The 27,703-nt window shown below is 47.1% G+C and overlaps 1 protein-coding gene and 1 long non-coding RNA gene across 5 annotated transcripts in view; one reads left to right on the forward strand and one right to left on the reverse strand.

The window, feature by feature from the left end:
- Nucleotides 1–312: 312 nt before the first annotated feature.
- Nucleotides 313–4,290, reverse strand: LOC138747499 (uncharacterized). The gene is made up of 2 exons (XR_011347521.1): nt 4,169–4,290; nt 313–666 (listed from the first exon to the last, which is right to left on the reverse strand). It is a non-coding gene; the product is annotated as an uncharacterized lncRNA (long non-coding RNA).
- Nucleotides 4,291–4,417: 127 nt separating this feature from the next.
- LOC138747670 (trafficking kinesin-binding protein 1-like) overlaps nt 4,418–27,703 on the forward strand; it is a 62,573-nt gene continuing 39,287 nt past the window's right edge. For 2 of the 4 annotated variants that reach the window (XM_069907151.1, XM_069907148.1), the window contains exons 1-4: nt 4,418–4,658; nt 16,784–16,919; nt 18,499–18,689; nt 25,665–25,905. The gene's annotated coding sequence lies outside the window, so the exon portion shown is untranslated. Of the gene's footprint in view, nt 4,659–5,184; nt 5,279–14,736; nt 15,294–16,783; nt 16,920–18,498; nt 18,690–25,664; nt 25,906–27,703 lie in introns of those variants that run through there. The other 2 variants (XM_069907149.1, XM_069907150.1) reach the window with 2 other exon arrangements.

A 27,703-nucleotide genomic window follows, 5' to 3' on the forward strand; every position in this document is an offset into this window, starting at 1 on the left:
GGCAGTGTCTTAAAAAAGCAGCCTCTCTCCTCAAAGACCCCCACCACCCAGGCCACACCCTCTTCACTCTGCTACCATTGGAGCCTAAAGACGAGCACTCAATGACACAAGGTCAGCTTCTTCCTTGCTGCCATCAAGATTCCTGAATAATCAATGATCCACAGACACTGCCTTACTTTTCATGTACTATTTTAATTTTTTTATAGTAATGTGTAAGATGGTTATAATATGAATGTTTACACTATGAAGCTGCAACAAACAACACATTTCATGACTTGTTCATGACAATAAATCCTGATTCAGATTCTGAAGTCTTTCAAAATGTTAATATTTGAAATTTTAATAGCATATCTAATTTTTTTCTAGACTTAAATAAGACATGTTATAATTTAACCATTGTGTATGGGTAGATGGAGTATTTTTGTATTTAATCAAAATTGCACATCTGGTTATCAAAGATAAAATTCCATTTTGAGTTGGAGTCAGTAAAATATCATCAACTTGAAATGATCCAAATAAAGGGCAAGGTTCTAATTTGACCTTGAGAATTACTGATAAAAGTTTGAAAGGTGTCTTCCCAAAATCTTTCTAGTCCAGGGCAGGTCCAGAACATATGAATTAATGAAGCCTCAAAAATGTTGCATTTGTCACACAGAGGGTTTATATCTGAATAAAAATGAGATAATTTAACGTTAGACATGTATACTCTATGGACCACTTCAAATTGCAATAAACAGTGTCGTGTACAAAAGGAGGTCATATTAATCAGATTCCAAATAGATTCCCACACCTCCGAAAGTGATAGATTCCCAGTCATTCTTGATTTTAGAATAAAAATGACTTTAAAATATTTAATATCCAATCTATGCCAGTCCTCAAAAACAGTGTTGAATAAAGAAGGTTGAAAAAGATGGTGAGATATAATAGGGCTGGCAAGAGAAAAGCTCTGAAATCCAAAAAAATGTCAAACTTGTGTCCATGTTTTCAAACTATGTTGCATTATCGGATTATCAGTCAATTTATATAAAGAAGAGGGTAAAAAGACCCTAGAATTGCCAACATAGATGTGCTTTTAGTAAAATTCAATTCACCTGTCGTCATCTCTAATTGCAGATTATTAACTGAATTTAACTTTGCAGAGGTAGGATCTGGATGGACATCTCTGGATTGCTCTGCAGTAAAGTTGTGAAAGTTAAATAGATTAATATGAATTGTTTTTATTCAAGAGATGATTCTATTGATCTGTTGACAGAGGCTCTGAAACAACAAATAGAGTAATGGAATTATAGGACATTCAATGCGGCCGAAATCTATTCCCATTTGTCGGTGCTCTGCCACATCTCTCTAAACTATTCCTATCCATGAACCTGTCCAAACATCTTTAAATGTTGTAATTGTCCCTGCCTCTGCCACTTCCTCTCTCTCAGCTCATTCCACACACCCACCACCTCTGTGTTTAAAAGTGTCCCCCCCCCCCCAACAGATCCCCTTTAAATCTTAAATCTTTTCCTACACACTTTTTAAACCAATGCCCTTTCGTTGTAGACCTCTCTACCCTGGGGGAAAGACTGCGATTGTTTTACTTTCTTGATAACCCATTTTTATATACAAAAGACCATAAGACATAGGAGCAGAAATAGGCTATTCAGCCCATCATCTGCCCCACCATTCAAGCATGAGCTGATCCCACTCAGCACCACTGCCCAGCCTTCTTCCAATAACCTCTGATGACAACTCTCAGACACCTCTTCCTATTTCCTCCCCCTAACAGGACCCCACCAAAACTCATAAAACCACTGTGTCACACACTATCACTGAACTCATCACTTCTAGTTATCTTGCAACCTCATTGTTTCCCAACTCCACACTACCCACGTCTAAATCCTACCCAAGATTTTTGTGTAGTCTTCCAAAGGCGCTATTTGCCTTGGCGAGTCTGTTGTCTATCTCATTGTCGATCCTTGCATCTGATGAAATGGTGCAGCCGAGATAGGTAAACTGGTTGACCGTTTTGAGTTTTGTGTGCCTGATGGAGATGTGGGGGGGCTGGTAGTCATGGTGGGGAGCTGGCTGATGGAGGACCTCAGTTTTCTTCAGGCTGACTTCCAGGCCAAACATTTTGGCAGTTTCCGCAAAACAGGACGTCAAGCGCTGAAGAGCTGGCTCTGAATGGGCAACTAAAGCGGCATCGTCTGCAAAGAGTAGTTCACGGACAAGTTTCTCTTGTGTCTTGGTGTGAGCTTGCAGGCGCCGCAGATTGAAGAGACTGCCATCCGTGCGGTACCGGATGTAAACAGCGTCTTCATTGTTGAGGTCTTTCATGGCTTGGTTCAGCATCATGCTGAAGAAGATTGAATCCTGGCAGATCCATCATGTCCATGCCCTCAGTCCAGTTCCTCCCCATCTACATCCAGGACACTTTGCCCGCCCTCCATCACTTCAACAACTTCCAGTTCTCTGAATTCAACTGCCTCATAGACATCCAATCACTATATATCATCATTCCTCATACCAGAGGCCACAAAGCCCTTCATTTCTTTAGTCCTCTTCCACCACCACCCTCTTCCGGCTGGCAGAACTTGTCCTCACTCTCAATAATTTCTCCTTTGGCACATCCCACTTTCTCCAAGTCAAAGGGGTAATTATGTAGCATAGGCCCCAGCTGTGCCTGCCCTTTTGTTGGCGACGTGGAGCAGTTCATGCTACAAGCCTACATAGGCAAGGCCCCTCAACTCTTCCTCTGCTACATCAATGACTACTTTGGTGCTGCTTCATGTATCCACAATGAGCTCGTTGACTTCATCCACTTTGGTGCCAACTTCCACCCTGACCTCAAATTCACTCAGTCCACCTCTAGCAACACTCTCCATTTTATTGATCTCTCTGCCTCTAACTCGGGAGACAAACTGTTGACTGGCATCTTCTACAAACCCACCAAGCTCCACAGCTACCTCGACTACACCTCTTCATACCTTGTCCCCTTTAAAGATTCCATTCCTCTCTCCCCTACACATCTGCTGCCAGGTTGAGGACTTCCATGCCAGATCATTAGAGATGTCTTCCTTCTTCAAAGAACTTGGGTTCCCTTCTACCACCATCAACTGGCCCCCTCTGTCCCCATGCGCAACAAGGACAGGATTCCCCTTATCCTCCCCTATCATCCAACCAGCCTCCACATCCAACATATCATCCGGTATTTCCACCACCTACAATGTGATCCCACCACCAGTCACATCCTCCCCTCTCCACCTTCTGCAGGGATTGCTCTCTCCGTGGCTCGCTCCCTCGGTCCACTCCTGTTCCCAACGAATGTTCCCTTGGCACCTAGTCCTGTGACCATAAGAGGTGTTCCACTTGCACCCACACCTCTTTGCTCACCATCATTCGGGGCTCCAAACAGTCCTTTCAAGCAACACGTGAATCTGCAGGGGTCATCTACTGCATCCAGTGCACCCGCTGAGGTCTCCTCTACATTAAAGAGACTGGATGCAGACTGGAAGATTGCTTCATTGAGCACCTTGGCTCTGTCTGATGCAATAACGTGATTCTCCCAGTGGCCACGCATTTAAAATTCCACCCATTCCCTTGGTGACATGTCTGTCCTTGGTCTCATGCACTCTCAGACTGAGACCACCCACAAATTGGAGAAACAACACCTCATCTTCTGTCTGGGTACCCTCCAACCAGATGACATTAACATCGACTTCTCTGCTTTCCATTAGAACCCCCTCCCCTCATCTTTCCCAATTGTCCTGTCCTCTCGCTCTCTCTCTCTCTCTTCCCTTTTCCCTCTGTTGCCTTTCACAGAGCCAAAATCAATTCTCACCTTTCCTCTTATCATATCCAACTTTTTGTTGTTGGTCATGTTATGTAGTCAGGATATGTGAACTATTTTGTAACCACATAAGAATACACCCTTCTCACTGTAGTGCATCACTGTGGGGTGTATGTATGAGTTTCCTGAGATGGTGGAAGGCATCAGTGAGTAAAGTCTCTTTTGTTATTTGAATCTTGCATCTCTACGTTATTTAAGAAGCCTCCCAAGTAACACAGAGACATAACAGTCTGTATTCATCCCCTCCCCATACTTCTCTTTGCCTCCAGCCTTTGAATGAAGATGCCTATCTCTAGTTCTTTACTCAATCCTTGAGGGCTAATAAATCTTTACCTCCTACGATGTTGAGTTCCTCCAACATTTCTGTGTTTTGAGTACTGAGTGTTGGCTGCAGTGTTCCCGAAGTGTTGCTAGTCGGCCACAGTGTAACCCAAAGCAAGTGACCTGGGGGATCTTGCCGTGCGCACAAGCAGTGAGTGGCGTTATGGAAATACAGCGCTCTCTTTATGATGGGATCCAACCACATCATCCAAACTTTGTTGGGCCGGCAGCGCAGTGCCCGCTGGGAGTTGCAGTCCGGAAGCGAACGGCCAGAGTGCGTCTGGAAGCAGCAGCGGGCCAGGGGACTACAGCTTCCAGAGAGCTGTGCGCTGGGGACCGGCTGGAGAGAGGCGACCTGGCGCTGCATTGGATCAACAGCACACCTCCATCCCCATCCCTTCGCTGAGTCAAGGACATTGATCGGTCAGGGTCCAGGGAAGCCTCACGTTCACACCCATCGGGATCCAGGAGCCAGCGGTGGGGACACTGTCATCTTGCACAGGTAGGCACGCTCCAGTTCTGCCGGGCAAGATGCGCTCTGGCCGGGACTTGCGATCCATGCGCGGCGCTCCCCCTCAGATAGGAGAGCGCCGCCAGTCCCACACTGCCCACAACCCTGGCAGGGAGAGAGCGCTCCTCACATAACCCAGGGGCAAACAGCAAAGGAGACTGCAATGCAGTACACTGAGGGAGCGCCGCGCAGTCACCGAGGGAGTGTCGTTCTGTCGGAGGGAATGGACTGAGGGAGCGCCGTTCTGTGGGTGAGGGAGCACCGTTCTGTCGGAGGGGATGCGTTGATGGAGTGCCGTTCTGTGGGAGGGGATGCGCTGAGGGAGCGCCGTTCTGTGGGTGAGGGAGCGCCGTTCTGTCGGAGGGGATGCGTTGATGGAGTGCCGTTCTGTGGGAGGGGATGCGCTGAGGGAGCGCCGTTCTGTGGGTGAGGGAGCGCCGTTCTGTCGGAGGGAATGCGCTGAGGGAGCGCCGTTCTAACGGAGGGGAAGGACTAAGTGAGCGCTGCACTGTTACAGGGACGGGTGCATGTTTTTCGCACGGAAGGTGGTGGTTATCTGGATTGAGTGCCAGAGGAGGTGGAAGAAGATACGTTTTCAGGTTTAAGTAAAGGTGTGTGAGCATATGACTGAAGACAGGCGAGTTCAGACAGGAATCAAGCGGAGCATAGTCGGTTGGTAGAAAGGGCTCGTTTCTGTTCTGTGAGCCCTGCTGTTACTCTCTCATGTGTGCATCCCAGGAGACCAGAGACAACAACATGTCCAGATAAGCCCCCGTCTCCAGTTCACCCTTTGTAGTCAGTTCTTTTTCCGTCATCTGGGCGAGAACACACCCGACCTCAGTCCTGGAATCTCAGTTCTGTGCTCGAGTTGGACTTGAACCCAAACTTTTCTGACTTGGGAGTCGTGAGGCCACCTCATGATACATTGTCAGCTCCTGATAGTCGCCCTCCCCGTAGTTAATCAGGAAGCTGGGATTGTAGTGTAATACACAAAAGTGCTAGAGAAACTTAGTTATGCAGTTAGAGGGTAACCACATTTTGGGTCTCTGAGCCCTTCGTGAAGATTGGATACCCCTTCCTTGCCTATAGATGCTGAGTGGCCTGCTGAGTTTCACCAGCACTTGTGTATCACTCTCCTAGTCAGAAACACTTAGGCTGCAGACCCTGTGATTGTTGTAAACACACTGGAATACAGAAGGAACTCTTCACTGGTGTTACTGGGGGGGTGCGGATCACATTGGGGGACACCATCAGAGAGGGTGACACCAGAATGACTGACTATAACATTTTTGTGCAGTGTTTCAGCAGAATTTTATTACTTTTTATAAAAAATATCCCTGTAGTTAGTTATAACAACAAAAACATTTTTTTGTAAGCCCAGCTTCCATGTATCAATATCCCTACATGGCTAAAACTCAATGCTAATTTACTTCTTGAACCTTCCAATGTGCTGTTATTACCCAATTACAACGAGGTTTTGAATCACATGGTTACATCTGAACGCGCTATAAGCAAGCGCTGTTGTTTTCGTTGCTGTTGGTGTTTTTACAGTCACTGCTTTTGTCAAATTTTCTGGTGCTTTAGCTACAATATTGTGGTCATTAGTATATCTCATGTAATGATAAAGGTTAACATTAAAATCAACATAAATTTGAAGTAGCTCAAACTTTTTTATTTTGTTTGTTTCTATTATTTTCTTATTGAATTTTCACTTTAACCACATGAAATGATGTAAACGTAAATACATTTAGGCTGTGCATATGGTACTGTAATTTAAAGGTGTAATTTTAATTTTGCCAGTTGTTTATCTCACTACTATTGCCGTTACGTTCAGTGATACACGGGAATTACGATTTACGAGTAACATTGGCACAAAACACATTACTAAGGATTCTGTATGGTCTGGTACGGGGAGGGGGGAGGGTGACACCAACCCTAGTGATGCTACTGGGTCTTTTCAGCATCTATAGGAGACAAAGATACGCTGATGATGTTTCAGCCCTGAGCCCTTCTTCAAGGAAGAATCAGAAAAAGGCAGAAGCAGGATATATCAGAAAGTCTCAGAATTCAAATAATGGGGGAGGAATCCAGACCAACAAAAGGTGTGAATTGGATGTGATCATTTAACATGTTTGTGCAAATGGAGTCGGGATGGAGAGATGACAGGGTGGGGGGTGTGGAGGGGAAGCAAGGGGGTAGTGGTGGTGGGGGGGGGGGGGATGGGTTAATGAAAGCCAGAGAAGTCCATGTTCGTGCCATCCGGTTGGAGGGTGCCCTGTTGGAAGATGAGGTGTCCTAAATAGACCTGCTGCATTCCTCCAGCATTTTGGTGTTTTTTATTACATCACCCTCCTTCTGTTGCCTTGAAGGTTGTGTGCAAATGGGGCACCACGCCCAGCTCAGCTGAATGACCTGCGTCCTGTCATGAAGGTGGGTGGGGCTCTGACAGGACTTTGCCTTACTTGCACATTCATGCAGGAAGTCACAGTTCTGACAGTTAGGTGCTGGGGAAAAATTCACAGCAAGTTCCTCATTGAATTTATGGGAACCGAGGGCTGTAATTGATGCTATGCAGGTAGCCAGCACTGAATTGTTCTGAGAAGTTGGACAATCTTGGAAAGTATGCTAGCCTTGAGCAAGAAGCCTTAAAGTGGAAACAGCTTCAGTGTGGCTTCACAGATCAAAGATTCAGAATCAGTAATGGCAGAAGTTGTGGTCGAAAGTTGGGTCAGATGGGTGAGTCTTGAGGCAGACGAGGAAGAGAGGTGGAGAGTTTCAGAGGGAATTGTAGAGGATCAGTTGCAGAAACGCTTAATAAAGGAGTGATAACAACAGGAGAGGTGCTGTGGTTGGAGAAGAAAGGGTGAGGGGAAACTTGGAAACAAAGGTGAGCAGGTTGAAAGGAAGCAGGTGGCAGAGGTCAGTGTACATGAGGCCAACCCTCCACACTCTCTCTGTTCAGCAGGTAAGGCAGGCAAATCCAATGACTTCCCAGAATCCACAGCCCTTTGGCAGTTAGATCTAGATTTCTCTACGCTTTGTGTAAAGAAGGGATCTCAGTCTGAACAACTTTCCTTGTATGTTCTGCTGCATGCCACTAAATCCTTTCATCGAGTTAACTCTCTTTATGGAATGCTGGGACTTCACAATTTACATTTCAATGGTGAATCTGTGCTGAAGCCATGCTCCAAATATGCGAAAGGAAGATGAGGAAAAGTTGGTTTAGGCAGAATTGAAAAAACTTAGAGAAGCTGGAGGAACTTAGCAGGTGTCGCAGCGTCCACTGGAGGTATCAAGGTGATGTTTAGGGCCTGTGAGCCCTTCTTTAAGGTATAAACAAAAAGCAGGCAGGTTTCTGAATTAAAAGGAAGGACGGGGGAGGAATACAGACCAACAGACAAAAGGTGTTAATTGGATATGGAGAGTAGGGCAGGAGAGAGGAAAGTGAGAATTGATGAGAGGAGGGGTGGGGGGGGTGGATCTATGAATGCAGAGTTGGGGGAACTAAGACAGAGGAATAGGGTAGAGAGAGAGAGAGAGAGAGAGAGAGAGAAGTAGAGGAAAGGTGACAGGAATAAATGGGGATGTGGTTAATGGAAACCGGAAACGTCGATGTCAATGTCACCTGGTTGAGGGTGTCCAGATGGAATACGAGGTGTTGCTTTTCAATTGGGGGCAGTCTCAGTCATAAAACCTTGGACAGACATATTGATGTGGGGATGGGGCAGGGAATTAACATGGGTGGCCACTGGGAGATCCCCACTGTTGAGGCGGGCAGAATAGAGTAGAAATCATTTGGTATTTATTGGGGATTTAGGGATTTCCAATGTTGATTTAATGGGGACCAAAAACACGGAAATGCTGGACGAACTGAGTGGGTCTCGACGTATGGAAAAATATTTTGCAGTGAAAGGGCTGACAAACTAAACTGGTGAAGCATGAAAGTCAGAAGATACTGTGATTGTAGTTTTTACAACAGCAATGCTGGAGGAACTCAGCAGGCCTCGCAGTGCCCATCGGTGTAAAGATATATATATATACACACATAAAACTGATGTTTCGGGCCAGAGTCCTTTAAGTTGCAGGTGCCTAAATAAAAGGGCTGGGGTAGATAGGAGGAAAGGGGCAGAGAGAGCAGCTCAGGCAAAAGGGCAATAACTGGATATGGACAAGGAGGAGAAGAGAGGAAGTGAGATCTGATTGGTGGAGAGTGTGGTTCTCTGGATGTGGAACTGGAGGAAAGGAGACAGAGGGAAAGAGGAAACAGAGAGAGAGAGAGATTGCCAGAGGAAAGGAGAGATAGGGATTGGGAAAGGGGGAGGAGAAGCTCACAAAACTGGAGGTCGGTGATCATGCCATTTGGTTGGAGGGTGCCCAGACAGGCTTTGTTCCACCATTTTGCAGGTCGCCTCAGTCTGGCAGTGCATGAGACCATGGACAGACACGTCAGCAAGAGAATGTGATGGGGAATTGAAATGGGTGGTCACTGGGAGATCCACACTATTGTGGTGGACAGAGTGAAGGTGCTCAACAACCCAGTCTGCGTCCAGTCTCTCAACGGGACCATAATGGGAGCACCAGATATAGTAGATGACCCCTGCAGATTCACAAGCAAAGTGTTGCTTCACTTGGAAGGACTGTTTGGAGCCGTGAATGTTGGTGAGGGAGGAGGTGGAACATCTCCTGTTATCACAGGGCTAGGTGCAACAAGAATAGGTAGTATTAACATTGACTTGTCTGGTTTCCTTTGCCCCCCCCCCCCCTCTCTCTCTCTCTCTCTTGTTTTGGGTGTCAACATCTTTGAGGATCTCTCCTGGAGCCATCATGTTGATGTAATCACAAAGAAAGCTCATCAGTGGCTACTTTGTGAGGCATCTGAGGAGATTTGGTATGTCATCAAAGATTCTTGTGTACTGTGGAGAGTGTTCTGGCTGGTTGGATCACTGTCTGGTATGGAGATGCCAACTCTCAGGACATGAATAAACTCCAGAGGGTTGTTAACTTGGCCTGCGACATCACAGGCACCAGACTTCACTCCATCAAGGACATCTACAAGAGGTGGTGTCTAAAAAAAGCAGCCTCTATCCTCAAAAGACCCCCCCCCCCAACCATCCACCATCCAGGCCATGCCCTCTTCACTCTGCTACCATCAGGGAAAAGGGGCAGGAGCCTAAAGACGAGCACTCAGTGCCACAAGGACAGCTTCTTCCCCGCTGCCATCAGATTCCTGAATAATCAATGAACCAAAGACACTGCCTTACTTTTCATACACTATTATTTTAATTTTTTTATTGTAATGTCGTAAGATGGTTATAATATGTATGTTTTCTCTGTGACGCTGCCGCAAAGCACAGAATTTCATGACTTGTTCATGACAATAAATCCTGATTCAGATTCTGGTCTTTCAGAAGTTAATATTTGAAATTTTAATAGCATATCTAACTTTTTTCTGATTCTGCTTTTTCTCTTTCTCCTTTTCTCTCTGTGTCCTTTTCTCGAGTTCTGCATTCATGGAGCCACTCGTTCCCCTGATCAATTCATCCTTTGTCTGTTGGTCTGTGCTCCTACCTCCTGCCCTTTCCTTTCTTCTCCCCAGCCTTTTAATTCAGGCACCTGCCTGCATTTTAATCATACCTTACCAAAGTGCTTAGGCCCGACATGCCAACTACATATCTTTACCTCCAACAGACTCTGAAAGACTGGCTGAGTTCCTCTAGAAATTGGTGAGATTTTTCTGCAAAGGACTGACACAAGTTCAATACAGTTCTGTGATCTCTCCCTGAGGTGGCAGTAATGGAAGGAATGACTGCAGAGGAGTGCAACTGAAGCAGAGTATCTATCCCCTACTTTTTTCATTGCCGGGAATAAGGCGACTCTGCCATTTACCTTTACTCTCTTCTAACTGCCATGTTGGTTATCCAATTCGAGTTGATCAGAGGTTGCCTCTTGGTAGGGATCTAGGGGCCAAACTGTCACACAAAAACCCAGTGCAATACAATGAGGGACATAGAGTGGACTTGATAGGTTAGATGCAGGAAGAATGTTCCCAATATTGGGGAAATTTAAATTAAAAAAAAATTAAACATACAGGCCCTTCTGGCCCATGAGCCCATGCTGCCCAATTACACCCAATTAACCTATAACCCTTCCCCCATCAGTGTTCTCTATAAGCTGTGCCCGTATGCACACAAACTGCCTGTGTGTGCACGCCCAAGGAAATCCTTGAGAGCCCCTTTATGCACGTGCGCACGCGTGGTTGAGCACAGTTTAGCGGGAACTCTGCCCCCCACCATCCCGTCTGTTTTTGAACAGTGGGAGGAAACTGGAGCACCTGGTGGAGACCCACGCAGATGGGGGGAGAACATGCAAACTCCTTACAGAGAGCGCGGGATTCAAACCCCGGTCCTGGTTTGCTGGCTCTGTATCTTTTGGCACTAATCGCTACACCAATCATGCCACCAGTCCAGAAGTCCAGAACAAGGAGTCACAGTCTGAGGAGAAGGGGGAAGACATCGAGGACTGAAATGAAGGGAAACCTTCACTCGGAGAGCTGTGAGCCTTCCTGGTCCCCACACCTCTTCCTGTCTCTGTAACCCCTGCCACAGAAAGTTGTTGAGGCTGGGTCCTGAGAAATACTTGAAAGGATATTTTGATGTGACTCTCAAGGCTAAAGGGGCTGAGGTGTATGGAGAGAAAGCAGGAAGAAGGTACTGGGGTCACAAGATGAATCAAATGGTGAGTAGGCTTGAAGAGCTGAATGGCTTTCCCCTGGTTCTAAGAATCTATACGCCTTCAAAAGGTGTAGTTGTGTGCAAAGTCTATTCCAGGGGTTCTCAATCACTTTCTTTCCACTCACATCCTACTTTAAGTAATCCCTAGGCCATCAATGCACTGTGACTTAGTTAGGGATTGCTTAAGGTGGGATGTGAGTGGGAAAGGAAGGTTGAGAATCACTGCTCTCGACCCAATTGTTACTGAAATATTTTGCTTGAGAAAAATTGTTCTTGTAAAATTTTAAGTAAAGTCTTCAAAAAAAAAAGAAAAATTGTTCTTGGCCCATTTCCTTTGGAGTTATGGAATCGTGCATATTATGAGTCAATTAGGTACATTTAAAACTGTGGTTTTCAAACTTTTTCTTTCCACCCACATACCACCTTAAGCAATCCCTTACTAATCACAGAGCACCAATGGCATAAAGAATACTTAAAAGTGGTAAGTGAGTGGAAAGAAAAAGGTTGAGAACTACTGGTCTATTCCCTCTCACCTCCCAAACCTCTGCAGCCTAGGGCCAGGGGAACATGTGCAGGGGAAAACCAGCACCCCCACCCACACCTCCTACTTGTACACCGGCGTATCACTTGGTCCTTCCCCATCATTGCTCAGGGAGCACTTACACCAGAGGGACTGTGGTGCTTCATGAAGCCAGCTCAACACCACCATCTCAAGGGCAGGCAGGGGTGGACAATAAATGCTGGCATTTGCCAGTTTCAGCCAGATCTGAAAGAAACAAATAAATAATAGCCACATTGCTGGCGTGATTTGATGATCAGAAGTAACCAGACACGAGCATGGTCTGCTGGCCCATCAGCTGTGCCTTTCCCTAACGATAATGATGTCATGTTTCAATCTGGGTTAATGTTTAATCTTGCTTTGGTTGTTTTAATGCTGGCCTGCAACCAGATGACACACCCTTGCTGGTAATTTGCACAGATCAGTGAGTTAGCGCAGGTGAACTTTACCCTTCTCCTGCAGCTCATATGTTGTCACAACCTTGTGTCTCCTGTCCTGCCTTCCATTGGATCCTGGCAATCACCCCCCCACTTACCACCTTTAGCTCCACATTCAACGATAGTCTCTCTCAACAGGGCTCGTACATTGGAAGGGAAACACAAATAGTGAAGGGACCGTGGGTGGGGAGGTGGGTTGGGAGGAGTTCTATTTGACCCCATGAGGCTTCTCTTCGATTCATCAGTTCTAGCCGAATTTCACATCCTTTTATTAACATAAAAATAAATAACCCTGCAGCTGCTGAAAATCTGAAATAAAGCAGAAGATGCTGAAACCCTGGTAAGTCAGGGCAGCAGTTGTATTTCCAGTGTTTTCTCTGTATTTCCTTTATTCTCTTCACATTCAGAACACTGTTGGTCTCAGAATCAGAATCTAATGTCACAAAATTTGTTGTTTTGTGGCAGCATCAAATATTGTTTTAAATTTCATTTCAAAATAACTAAATAGTGGTTCATTGTCCATTCAGTAATCCGATGGCAGCAGGGAAGAAGCTGCCTTGTACCGTTGGCTCCTTGTTCTGAGGCTCCCGGACTTCCTTCCCGACGGTAGCAGTGTGAAGAGGGCATGGCCTGGGTAGTTAGGGCCCTTGAGGATAGAGGCTGCTTTCTTCAGACACCGCCTCTTGTAGATGTCCTCGACGGGGTGAAGACTGGTGCCTGTGATAGCGTCTGTTTGCAACCCGCTGGAATTTTTTCTTGTCCTGTGCTTTGGTACCTCCATATCAGACTGCTTTGAATGAACTCATTGACCACAACCCGGCGAGAATTTCAAACATTCACCAGCCTTTGGATGAAGGAGCTTTCTCCGTCTCAGTCCACCCCATCCACAGATACAGTGGCCCCGGTTTTAAATTCCACAGCCTTCAACAACTGAAGATCTAAAATAAACCTGCAAATGTTTGAAATCAGAAATAGAAAATTCTTCAAACATTGCAGACCAGTTAATGTTTCACTCTGAGACCCTCTGTCAGATTTGGGTAAGAGAAAGTAACAGAACACAGTAGATGAGGGAGGGACTGACAGAAGAAAGGGAATATCTGTGATAGGATGAAACCAAACGAGTAGATTACATTTCTTTGCCCATGTGTGGCAATAAGGGCTATACTAGTGGGGAGAGAAAATCTCATCCAATGGATGGCAGAGATGGTTGGTTCTAAATCTGACAGAGAGACATAAAGCTTGAGGGTCCATCTGGATTCACCCTGTCAAAGCTCTGACATGATTTTTCAACTCCCAATCCAATCTCTCATTCCTCTGAACTCAATAGAATATACATCTAGCCTACTCAATCTCTCTTCACCCAACAAACCTGCCATCCCTGGCAAGTGAACTCTATCACCCTTCCAGAACTGTACACCCCTCTCTACCTCTGTAACCCCCCCACCTCGGGTCCCCTGCATCGCTCCCCATCTCTGTAACCCTGCTGGTCACCACACCTTCCCCTATCTCTTTAACCTCCCCCTTCCAGGACCTACCCTCCTCCTGTTCTCTGTAACCCCCCTCCAGCCTCTGCAATCTGAGATCTCAGTGCTCCTCCAATTCAGGACTCTTGACCACCCACAATATCCATTGCTCCCTGTTCGGACACTTCCTATCTCCCTGTTTGTCTTTCCTCCTTGAAATGTGACCAAGCTCTTGGCCCAGCTTTTGTCCTGATATCTTCTAGTTGGGCTTGGGTTTAATGGTACTGCTTACTACCCAGGCCATGCCCTCTTCACACTGCTTCCATCAGGAAGGAGGTAAAGCACTTTGAGATATATTTGCTTCATCCATGGTGCTATATAAATGAAAGTGGGAACAGGAGGCCAGTCAACCCTTTGAAACCATTCTATCTTTAGCTCATGGCTGATCTGTACATCAGCTCCAGCCACTTGTTCTAGCTCTTAACTACTGCAGGTTCTCTTTGGCTCCATCTCTCCCTGTTTTATTCTCCTCTATACATTTTCAGAACTTCCTCTAAAATATGCATTTGAATCAGTTTGCTCGTTTGGAGTGGCTACATCCAAGGGGAGACCATCCAGTCCACAGATATATTACTGATGATTGGGACCTGAGCCCTTCTTCAAGGTATGAGCAGAAAGCAGACAGGCTTTTGTCAGAATTGGAATTTATATCAGAATCAGAATTTATTGGTACCATCACAGAGCAAACATTTATTTCAACCATATTACCAAATAATTAGAAAAAGTCAAGGACAAAGTGAAGTCATGTCTGTGTTTCATTGTTCATTCAGGAATCTGATGCCGGCGGGGAAGAAGCTGTCCTTGTGCCACTAAGCGCTCGTCTTCAGGCTCCTGTACCTTTTTCCCGATGGCGGCAGAGTGATGAGGCCATGGCCTGGGTGGTGGGCGTCCTTGAGGATAGAGGCTGCTTTATTAAGACACCGCCTCCTGTAGATGTCCTCGATGGAGTGAAGTCTGGTGCCCGTGATGTCACAGGCCGAGTTAACAACCTTCTGGAGTGTTTTCTTGCCCTGAGCATTGAGACTTCCATATCAGACATGGATGCCATCAACCATAATACTCTCTATGGTACACCTGTAGAAGTTTCTGAGAGTCTGTGGTGACGTACAGAATCTCCTTAAACACCTCACAAAGTATAGCCACTGGTGAGCCTGCTTCGTGATTACATCAACAAGGAGGCTCCAGGACAGATCTTCGGAGATGTTGACACCCAGGAATTTTAAGTTCTTGACCCTCTCCACTACTGACCCCTCGATGAGGACTGGATTGTGTTCTGATTGCCTCCTGAAGTCCACAGTCATTTCCTTGGTTTTGCTAACATTGAATGCAAGATTGTTGTCGTGACACTACTCAACGAGCTGATCTGTCTCCCTCCGGTACACTTCCTCATTGCCATTTGTGATTCTGCCAACAACTGTGGTGTCATTGGCAATCGTAGATAGCATTGGAATTGTGCCAGGCCATTCAGTCGTGTGTGAATAGTGAGCCGAGCAGCGGGCTAAGCACGCATCCGTGAGGTGCGCCTGTGTTGATTGTCAGTGAGGAGGAGATGTTGTTTCCAATTCGTACTGTCTGTGGTCTTCTGATGAGAAAGTCAAGGGTGCAGTTGCGGAGGGGGTTGTAGAGGCCCAGGGTTTGGAGCTTCTTGACCAACACTGAGGGAAAATGGTGTTGAAAGCTGAGGTGTAGTCGATGAAAAGCACGCTACTGTTCCCTGGCAGTGGCAGAGCGGTTCTAGCTGCATGGGGGATTATGGGTAATGAAGATGGCCATTGCTCCTGTATTGAGCCGTCACCGTGAGTTGCCGGCGTTGCCCTGCAGCTGCCCGATCAGATGCCAGAGCGGCGCTCCGGTGAACTCTGGCAGCACTGCACTCCTGCTGCCATGTCAGGAGTTAAATGGGGGGTGGTGGTGATCAGGTGAGGACAAAGGTGCCCCCCCTTTAAGGTTAGCGATTTTAGCCAATTATCACCTTTAATTGGGATAATTAACAGACCGTCAGTGTGGTTTCTCATAGCTGCTACACAAAGATGAAAACAAAAATGTTTCTCAAAATTCATAGTACATAAACACGGGGGCCCTTGAAGTTACAGGGCCTGTAGCATTTGCTTCCTTTATCTGCTACATTAATCTGGCCTTGGTGGCCACTCAAAGATCCACAGTACTGCAGCAGAAAGAGGTGCTCAACAAAGTGATCTCCCAGTCTGCATCTAGTCTCTCTGATGTAGAGGAGGCCACAACAGGAGCACCAGATGCAGCAGATGACCCCTGCAGATTCACATGAAATGTGGAAGGACTGTTTGGGGTGGTGATGGAGGAGGTGTGGGCACAAGTGGAGCATCTCCTACAGTGAAGTGATGGGAAACAGGCAGGAACATAGAACTGAAACCAAGGTCAGTCAAGGGGGATGGCAGAGCTAACATGAAGGTGCTGAATGGCCTTGGTCTTCTATTTCTAGTGTAGCAGTGATGGACAGCCAGTGTACGGATCCACTAGCAGTTGTTTCTGGCACCAGCTGGGCCTTTCACTCAGAGGCTGTGCTCTGTTGGCTGATTTACAACATTTAAAAAGTGGTGGGGATGGAATCTGGGCTGTGATGAGCTGCCAGATTAATGGCTTGAGGTGAGTGTTGGTTAATGGGTCTGTATTCCAGATCTCTGCCTTAGATAGAGTAATTGAATTCTGTCCCAATGCAGTGACAGAAAACTTCCACAGGCGCTCATCAGAAATGTACAGGGTGGTTCTTGTTCCAGGGTCTCTGTGCTTTGAATGCTGGAATACTCGGAGGGTCCGTCTGCTGAAGGAGTTTAAGCTGTTCCTTGTAGTTATTGATCTGATTAATTTGACCCTCCCTGTTCTCCTCAAGGCCCCTGTAAGATGACGCTGCAGATGCAAGTGCTCTCCAAACCTTCAACCATGTGACCATACTTCACGAGTGATTAACACAGTCAACAACGACTGGCCAAAGGAAGGAGGAAAAGCAGTTGTCTTTGGATTCCGTGGTAAGGAATATAATAATGTGGCTACGAATGCAGGTAGATGTTCACAGAGTGTGAGGGGGGTATAGACTTGGCTGTGATCCCGGGGTGTATGCTATGTACCCCGGGGGTGTCTGCCGTGTGTTTCATCTTGTATTCATATGTGTGAGTTCTTAGACAACACATGGATGAAGGAAAAGGTTCTTTACTTTAAAGTTGATGGAAACAGCCCATGAGGCATGCGATGAGGCTGCAAGCCTCCATTATAGATCTTACATACTGCACTCTCCTTCAGTGTCAGCCCCTGCTGTCAGCCAAGTATAATCAAACAGGAACTATAATCCTTAAGACGTTGCTAGTTGCATTGTATCATGATACCATGTACCCTGGTTGCCATGTACCCCAGGTATGTCTGCTGTGTTCCCCGGGTGTCTGCTGTGTTCCTCAGGTGTCTGCTGTGTTCCCAAGGGTGTCTGCCGTGATCCCCAGGGTATCTGCCATGTTACCGGGGTATCTGCCATATTTCCCTGGGTGTCTGCCAAGTTCCCCGGGTTTTCGTTGTGTTCCTGGGAGTCTGCCGTGTTTCTTGCTGTGTTCTCCGGGGTGTCTGCTGTGTTCCTAGGGGTGTTTGATATGTTTCCACGGGTGTCTGTCATGTTCCCTGGGTTTTTGTTGTGTTTCTTGGTGTCTGCCATGCTTCTTGGAATCTGCCATGTTCCCCTGGGTGTCTGCCGTGTTCCCCGGGGTGTTTGCCATGTTTTCCTGGGTGTCTGCTGTGTTTCCTGGGGTGTCTGCCATATTTCCTTGGGTGTCTGCCAAGTTCCCCGGGTTTTCGTTGTGTTCCTGGGAGTCTGCCGTGTTTCTTGGTGTCTGCTGTGTTCTCCGGGATGTCTGCCGTGTTCCCAGGGGTGTTTGATGTGTTTCCACGGGTGTCTGCCTTGTTCCCTGGGTTTTTGTTGTGTTCCTGGGAGTCTGCCTTGTTTCTTGGTGTCTGCTGTGTTCTCCGGGATGTCTGCCGTGTTCCCAGGGGTGTTTGATGTGTTTCCACGGGTGTCTGCCATGTTCCTGGGTTTTTGTTGTGTTCCTGGGAGTCTGCTGTGTTTCTTGGTGTCTGCCGTGATCCCTGGGGTGTCTCCTGTGTTCCCCGGGGTATCCGCTGTGTTCCTTGGTTGTGTTTCTGAGTGTATGTTGAATACTCTGTGAGTGTGTGTTACCACTTTCGCCTACAGTTTCCCTGTGTGTGTGTGTGTGTGTGTGTGTGTGTGTGTGTATATATGTGTGTGTGTGTATGTGTGTGTGTGTGTGTGTTTGTGTATGCGTGTGTGCCTGGCCTCACGTATGCAATGCCTAGGGATCACCATGGAAACCCCAGGCAGCTGACTGAAAAGCCAAGGTCCTTGAACTGCATGGAGTGACACTAGTGTAAGAAGCTGGAAACAGGCCCTCCCCTTCGACACAATCAGGCTGGCCGGCAGCTCAGAGTTTACACCGTCGTGGTTTGGGAAGAGCCAGCAACCTGTTATTGGGATGGAGCGAAGATTAACCAACTATATGTCTGGAAGGTCAGTCCCGAGCTCAAAGCCTGTCTCATGTTTAATTCCAGATGTTGTTTGAGCTGTGCCTTTGGAGAGAATAAAGGAAGGTGTGACCTTACAGCCTCCCATCCAGGCACTTGCCCACCAGCTTGACCTTACACCCTCTCAGCCGGCACTGTTCCCTCTAAGCTGTGCGCTCGTGTGTGCACACACAAGCTTGGCAACCAGTGCACAAAGGAAATTAATTTGCGCCCAAAAGGTCAGTTACCTAAAATAATGTAGTAATTAATAATTATACTTATTGAAAATATAATCTCTTAGCTAACCGTTTCTGTTAACTAGTTAGTCATTTTTTTAAATACTACATTTGCACATCACTAATGCACATATTTTATCTTGAAACTATTTCAAGTTTACATTCAATGCGCACATACTTTGGTCACCGGAAAAAACTTTGCACAACATAAGATGTTTGGGCACACTGACTACTAAAAGTTAGGGAACATTGCCAACTAGGCACCTGCCCACCTACCCAGCCATCCCACTGTGGGACTGCTTGACCTTACACCCTCCCATCCAGCAACTGTCCACCGACCCAGCCATTCCACTGTGGGACTGTCTAGCTTGTCACTGATCAACTGCTTGGCCACCACTTTTTCAGATGTTCACCCATCCTCCAGGCCAGCTGTGCACAGGCCTGAGCCCCACCTGTCCAGAAGAGCACTGGCCCATGTTCACCCATCAAATAACCATCTTTGTGGGACCATCCCCCAATGAGAGTCAGTGTGTAGGTCCCATCCCCCAGTGAGGGTCAGTGTGTGTGGGACTATACCCCAATGAGGGGCAGTGTGCATGGGATCCATTCCCCCGGTAAAGGTTAATGTGTATGGGGCCCATCCCCCAGTGAGGGTCAGTGTGTGTGGGACCGTCCCCCAGTGAGGGTCAATGTGTGTGGGACCGGTCCCCCAGTGAAGGTCAATGCCCCGATGTTAGCAGTGTGAAAAGGTCATGGCCTGGGAGGTGGGGGTCTTTGAAGATATTTTTGAAGACACCGACTCATATAGACGCCCTGCTCAGCACATTCTGGGTTAGTCTGAGTGCACTGGAGAGGGGCAGAGGAAGTTGCCAGGAAAGGAAAACTGTAACTGTGCGGAACTCTGGATAATCAGGGAGTTGTTTCCTTTACGACAGAAGAGGCTGAGGAATGTCTTAATTAATTAAGGTACACAAAACTTCAAGAGGCTGATGCTCTTCTTCAAGGTAGTTCTGGATACGTGGACCTAGGGTGAGAGGGCTGATTGGGAGAATGGTTATTTACAGTATCAGGCAGGAAGTGGAGAAGGTTGATTGGGAGCAGCTGTTTATCCCGACAGAGTTTGGAACCAACGTCTTCCTCTGAGGATGAAAAAGAAGAGCGGCAAGGCTTAGACGATGTGATCTAGAATCTAGAGCATTACAACAACGAACAGGCCCTTCGGCCCACATTGTTGTGCTGACCTATGCAAGCCTACTCCACATATTGGAAGGTTAGTCAAAAAAGGCTGTGTGAGGAAGCTGAAATTTGGGAAGGCCCTGGAGGAAGCAGGAAAGAACTAACAAGGAATTAGGAGGGCTGAAAGAAGCCATGAAAAGGGTGTTTGGCAAGCAGGATTAAGGAAAATCCCAAGGCATTTTATAGGGAGCATGTGGGAGGTTGGGGAATGGTAGATCCACTCAAGGCCAAAGGAAGAAACGTGCATGGGGCCAGAGGAAGCGGTAGAGCTCCTAATGTATCGGTAGTCACCAAGGAGAAGGATATAGATAGGTGATGGTTCGATCAAGGAAGAGTATGTTGATATTCTGGGGCATATTGATGTTAGGAAGGAGGAAGTATTAGTGTCTTGATAAATATTAAGTGGATGTCCCCAGCGATTCTGTTGGCATCTATCCCTGGATACTGAGGGAGTGAAGGGAGGAGATTGCCGCAGACTCACTAGAGATCTTTGCATCCTCTTTAACCACGGGCAAGGTCCCAGAACACTGGAGAGTAGCCAAAATTGTTATTTTATTTAAGAGGAACTGGGACATCAGTAGTCGGGAAATCATACGAGAAGATTGTTAAGGACAGGACCTTCATATTTGGACTTGTTAGGGATAGTCAATTACTTCAGGTTCTTCATCAAATCCATGTTGCTTGCAGCAACATTTCTGCAGATACTGATGTTGCATTTTGTTTTAAGAGCTCTGGCCTCCACAAAACATAGGATCTCCTCAGAGGTGCCCCATTCACTGTTACTCCATAAGACATAGGCCATTCAGCCCATCGAGTCTGCCCCAACTATTTAATTATGAGCAGATCCATTTTCCCACGCAGCCCCATTGCCCGGCCTTCTCCCCATAACCTTTGATGCCCTGGCTAATAAAGAACCTTTCAATTTCTGCCTTAAATTCACCCAATGACCTGGCCTCCACAACCACCTGTGGTAACACATTTCATATATTCAGCCCCCTCTGGCTGAAGGAATTCCTCCGCGTCGCTGACTGCCTCTGAGCCAACACCTGAATCCTTCCAACAATTGCACAATGAACAATGTAGTAAAAACACAGAAATGCTGGAGGAACTCAGCCGGTCTTACAGCGTCCATAGGAGGTAAAGGTACATCACTGACGTTTTGGGCCTGAGCCTTTTCTTGTGGTATGAGTAAAACATTGGGAATAGATCTTTACCTTTATGGGCACTGCGTTTCCTGCTGAGTTCCTCCTGTATTTCTGTTTTCACAGTGTTTGCAGACTTTTGTGTTTCGTCCCAATTAATAAATGTGCCTAACCCACTAATCTGCAGTCTAATCTTGAAATAACAAAAAGTAACTCAATACGCTGGCTGTTGTGAAGTTCACTTATCAACAAAACTCAACAATTTGTTAAGGAGCTGAACACTGCCTTTTGCTGATCACCCAGATCCCCTTGAAGCCGATGCTAATTCAACCCTGACATGACTCACCTCAAGGCAATGAACTCATCATCTATACAGCGAAAGTGGGCAGAAATGAGGAAATCCCTGTGGTAGAAGGGCCAGATTGAACCCGAGCAACAGTTGAATAATGTTGATCACTGCTTCCACCACTAACCTGCAGACAAGCAGCACTCTGGGGGGGGGGGGGGGGTAAAGAAACCCGCAAATCTTTAATCATCGTGTTCCACCTCCCTCTGCCACCCTGCCCCAGCTGAATTGCACGTCCTCTTGTATTTGACTTCACTTGACTGGAATAGAATTGGACTGTCCACCCTTTCATAATTTTATAAACATGCATCAGGTTTCCCCTCAGCCTCTGACATCCAAGCCATGTTTGTCCAACCTCTCTCCATCGCTCATTGTCCCTAAACCGGGTACCATCCTGGTGAACGTCTTCTCTCCCCTCTCCAAAGCCTCCACATCTTTCCAGTAATGGGGAGACCAGAATTGCACACAATGCTCCAAGTGTGGTCTATCCAACAACCAGAGTGATACTCTATGTGTACTTTACATTTGCTTGGAGAAGTGACGTAGACATATGAGAAGGAGTACACGGAAAGAATGGTTGAGGAGAGAGAGTCACATGTGTGGATAGTAACCATAGTAACCCTACTCTGGAATTTCTGCCCTGGGTTTGACTCTGGCCACTGAGTTATTAGTGAGTTAGAGCAAAACAAACTTCAGCAGGTGTAAAGCGTGAAAGTCTGCAGACTCCACGGTTAAATAAAAACACAAATGCTGGAGAAACTCAGCAGGTCGGACAGTGTCCTTTACAGAGCAAAGATAAAGATACATAACTGACGTTTCGGGCTTGAGCCCTTCATCAAGGTTGGAACAAGGTTCATGTGCTTGCCTACATTTTGTTCCGACCTTGATGAAGGGCCCGAAACATTGGTTATGCATCTTTATCTTTGCTGTACAAAGGACACTGTTTGACCTGCTGAGTTTCTCCACGTGTTTTTACTTCAACCACGGAGTCTGCAGTGTCTTTCTTCATGTAATATCAGATGTCCTGTACTATTTCATGACGATGAATGGAAGGGGAAAGGGAGGAGAAGAGGGAGGGGGGATGGGGTTAGGGAATACAGAAAGGACAGGCTCCTTTCAAAGGGACTATCTCAATTTATTCAAATTTATTCTGAAAGCTAAGAATGTAAATATTCATTCAAAAGTGAATTGTTCATTGGGCAATGTTTACCCAGCAACAGCTAAAGAGGCAGAAGTGGGGAGAGGGGAAGGCTGAGAGAGAGAGAGAGAGAGAGAGAGATAAGTAACTTAATAGAGAGAAAAAGAGAAACTTAACTATCTGCAGCCCCCAGGGACTGGCAGTGGGTTGGGTCTCAGGCCTGGTCCTGTCCAGTTTCCTCCTTCCTTCACAAAGGCACACACATACACCAACCCCATGCACACACACACACACACACACACACACACACACACACACACACACTCAAATACTGTTACACACACACGAGTGTGCACACTTACATGTATGTGCACGCTACATGGTTTTCAGACAAGATGGAATGGGCACTAGAAGCAGGGAGTGATGACAATATTGGAGTTGTCACAACTGGGAGAAGGGATCATAACTGAGGCTTTATGGGTGAAATTCGAGGAAAAAAGCAGGTGATTGTATTAATCATGTATCACAGATCTTTCAACAATCCCGTGGTAATATTTTAGCATATTTCTAAGGAGAGCAAAAGTAGTGGGTTAATAGACCATAAGGCACAGGAGCAGGATTAGACCATCTGGTCCATCGAGTTTGCTAAACCATTAACCTGCATGGTTAATGTAATATCTCTCTTGAGAATTTTTTATTCCAGATCCTTTAATTGACATGTAATAAAGCAGAAAATGTAATATCACACAAAATCACCATTAGTTTTGCCCGGCGTCCCTTACAGTAAGAGAAGCCATAGAGAATCCCTTCAGAGTCACTGAGTGTCCGTGGATTTGCATCCAGCCGCTCCCACAGCCTCTGCTGCCACATGGACTCCTATCCATTGGCAGCCCGAGGTCCCGATCAATCAGGAAGACTTCAGTGCTTGAGGCCCCTTGGAACAGTCAATCCCATTCTGCTGCCTTCTCCCCACAACTATCAACATCCTCACTAATCAAGTATCTATCGACCTCTGCTTCAAACCCACCCAATGACTTGGCCTCCACGGACATCTGTGGCAACGCGCTCCACAGATTCAGCAGCCTTTGGCTGAAGTATATCAGCAGGTTAACACTCCCGCATTCACTGGGACTGCTTCGGTGTCCAAACTCCAGATGACACAGAAATCCTGATTCAGGAGAAATTTTAGTCCCTTGCCCAGTGGGGGTGCAACTCAGAATTTAGGAATAAAAGCTAGACAATCAGAAAACATAATTCAGTTGGAGATGGCATCACTATTGAAACGTTCAGACGGCAAATAGGATTAAAATTTTACTGGACTGGGAGGTGATTTAACAAAATGAACTGGGTGTGGTTAACTGAAAGCAATTCTGTCTCAAAATGTCAGAAGGAGATGTGAAGAATTCAGGAGAAATGTTCCGCAAGGGAAAAGAGTGTGGCTTTCCACTCCAGAGTTTCCTGATCACGGCATGAATTGGGGGATGGAGAATCTGGAAATGAAACAGAAGGGAAGTGTCTGCCAGATTCTGAGAGCCGGATGTCAGAGTTAATGTGGAAGAGCACAGCAAGAGAGGAGCAAAGCTTAAAGTGAAATTTGGAGAGAAACGAGAGGGCCTGGCAAAAATAGTGGCGTGTGACATCAAAGGAAACCCAGTGATGTGTTGTACGTATATAATGAGCAAGAGGCTTAATTAATGAAGGAATATGGCCTACTGGAGACCAGAGAGGTAATGCAAGATCTTCACTAGAGTCCTTGTCACTGTCTTCACTGAAGTCAGAGATGATGTTAACCACAGTTAAGAGGAGGAAATATTGGAAGGAAGATCCTTAATCAGCGAGGAAGTGTGAAAGTTGGCAGCTGACTGAAAAACTGGCAGTGTGGTAGATAAAATATTCAGGCAATGTCTTCAGGCTCAATACTTTCTCCACAGCTGAGACTAGTCTAGATACAGCAGACGGCGAAGACTGGTCTAGATGCAGCAGATGGCAGAGATTGGTCTAGACAGAGAAGTTGAGGCAGGTCTGGACGGAGCAGTTGAGGCTGGTATAGATGGCAGAGACTGGTCTAGATGCAGCAGATGGCAGAAATTTATCTAGACAGAGAAGTTGAGGCAGGTCTGGACGGAGCAGTTGAGGCTGGTGTAGATGGCAGAGACTGGTCTAGATGCAGCACACAGCTGAGATTAGTCTAGATACAGCAGATGGTGGAGACTGGTCTGGATGCAGCAGACACCTGAGACTGGTTTAGATGCAGCAGATGGCAGAGATTGGTCTAGACAGAGAAGTTGAGGCAGGTCTGGACGGAGCAGTTGAGGCTGGTGTAGATGGCAGAGACTGGTCTAGACACAGCAGACGGCAGAGACTGGTCTAGACGCAGCAGACAGCAGAGACTGGTCTAGACGCAGCAGGCACTGAGACTGGTCTAGACGTAGCAGGCACTGAGACTGGTCTAGACGTTGCAGACAGCAGAGACTGGTCTAGACGTAGCAGACATTAGAGATTGGACTAGATGCAGCATGCACTGAGACTGGTCTAGACACAGCAGGCACTGAGACTGGTCTAGACATAGTAGACAGCAGAGACTGGTATAGACGCAGCAGACTCCGAGACTGGTCTAGACGTAGCAGACAGGAGAGACTGGTCTGGGTGGCTGAGCTTGATGGGGCTCAGAAGAAAATGAAGTGATAGGTCAGAATATGTGGAAAGTGTGGGGCCAGGGCAAGTTACAGGGATCATAGGAACAGGCTAGAAGGGCAGAATGGTCACATGGTCTATATTTGGTGATCCAAGTGTTTGTCCATACGCAGGTTCAGGACGTTGAAGGGTATCTCGGTCATTCCATTTCCCCAGGGACTGCAGGCCCACAACATCTGTGTGCTGGACAGGACCAGGGACTGAGGTCTCACAACCCATCCAGGACACGTAATCGAAGAGAAAGGAAACGGGTTTCCTGAGGACTGACCGTGAAGTAACACAGTAACATCCAAATGCACTCGCGCCCTTCTGTCAGTACAGGAACCGGGATGTCTACGTAGAAGCAATGCAAGAACTTCCCATTCAGGGATCATTCCGAATGTGGCACTGCCTCATTTCCACATCTCTGGTCTTGTTTGCAGGCTTCAGGAAGGCAGCTGAAGGCTATCCCGTTGGAGCTGGGTGCAGCCCCCTGAACGGGATCTCAGAGCTAGGGGGTAAATCCTGCCAAGCTGGACCCTTCCACTTCCAGCCAGACCTCAGCCACCTCATTGCCCTGCTGCAGCCCCACCTTCACTATTGGCAACAATGACATCCACCTGGCAGGACCCTTTCAGGCACAGCTCCTGCGGAAAGAGTTCCGGGATGTGGCAACTATTACCGGTGAGTATCCCTGGGTAGGGGGGAAGGGGGGAACTCAAAGTGATGGGACATTGGGACAGGTTGTGGGGGAGGGAATGAAGCAGCTCACTCACTCAGCGTGTGTCCATTAATCCCAACACCCCACACACCACCTGGCTCCGTCCGACTGCACCCCTCCCATGGGAACCAGGAGCAGGCGCAAGGTAATGGCACCATATTTGCACATCGGCCTGATTTGAATGGATACCACTGGACCTTCTTTCAGTGCTAGTGACCATCTGGTTTTGCTCCTGGGATCAGCACCACCTTCTGCAGCGACCACTCCCTCCATGACTCCCTTGTCTGCTCCTCCATCTCTACCAATTGCCCTCTCAGTCCCCACCCCTGTGACCGCAGGCGACCCTCCACTTTCCTCCACACCTCCTTCCTCACCACCATTTGGGGCTCTAGACCGTCCTTCCAAGAGAAGCAGCCCTTGTGAATCTGCAGGGGTCATCTACTGCATCCAGTGCTCCCATTGTGGTCTCCTATTTGTCGGAGAGACTGGACGCAGATTGAAAGACCATTTCACTCAGCACCTCGGCTCTGGCCTTTGCAAAAGTGGGGATTTCCATGTTGCCACCCATCAATTCCCCACTCCATTCCCTTGCTGACATGCTGGAATAGTTTCATGCGCTGCCAGGCTGAGACCACCTGCAAATTCGAGGAACAACACCTGGTATTCTGTCTCAGCACTCCTCCAACCTGATGGCATTAACATTGACTTCCTCTAACCCCTGCCCCATCTATCTCTAGCTCCATCTCTCTCTTCCTTTTTCCCTCTGTTACCTTACCCCAGCTCTGCATTCACAAGCCAACCCCCTCACCTTTCCTCTCTCTTTATCCAATTAACTCCTTTTGTCTGTTGCTCTGCACTCTTCCCCCCCGCTCACTCTTCCCTCCCTTTTAATACAGGTGCCCGCCTGCTTTTTACTCGAAGAAGGGCCCAGGCCTGAAATGTCAGTAACATATCTTTACCTCCTATGGATGCTGCGAGACCGGCTGAGTTCTGCCAGCGTTTCTGTGTTTTACTACAATCCCAGCACCCTCAGACTTTCATGCTTCATTTCTCTCAGCACCACCTTCTCAAAGCCAAATGCTGGCTTTGTCTCAGTGTTGTGAGGTGAGGCAGAGGTTCTGCACCGGAAGTGCAGGAGGGGGATATCCCGGCCCACCCCAGCTGTGCCAACCAGATGCGGTGTGCCTCATCTCACAGTTCCACACCGGCCTCCCTCTGACATATCACGGGCAGCACATTCTTGGTTCCATTCAGCACATTTGTCACATATACTGAGCTGCAGTGAGACAGGCTGCATTGCGAGCAGTCGAGCTGGACATCCCATACATAGTACAGCAAGTAAGGCACAGAGCAGAAGTGTAGAGTGCAGTGTTGGAGCAGGATCACGTGATGTCCGAGGGGACAGGGTTCCGGGAATGGTGTTTCCGTGTGTGGTTGATGGTGAAAATCGTGTTTTAATTTGATGTGTAATGGAGAGGTGGTCGTAATTACTGCTTTTGGCGGTTTTTAATTGTAGCTCATTGTGTGTTTTGTGTCTTGTCATGTTGTAGTTTTGAATAAAGTTAGTAAAAAAGTGTAGAATTTCAGGGAGAGTTGGTACAGAGCAAAGGCAACGTCATTTTCCAAATGTGAGGATCATGCAAGAGTTTGATGTCGGACTACGGACCCACCCTTGAACTTGGTGGTGGGTGATCTCACATTTATTCCTGAATAAACTTCTGGGAAACAAAACGGGGCGGAACGGTTAGCGAAGCAGTAGCG

Source organism: Narcine bancroftii, chromosome 12 (genome assembly GCF_036971445.1).
Source record: "Narcine bancroftii isolate sNarBan1 chromosome 12, sNarBan1.hap1, whole genome shotgun sequence".
Lineage (NCBI taxonomy): Eukaryota > Metazoa > Chordata > Chondrichthyes > Torpediniformes > Narcinidae > Narcine > Narcine bancroftii.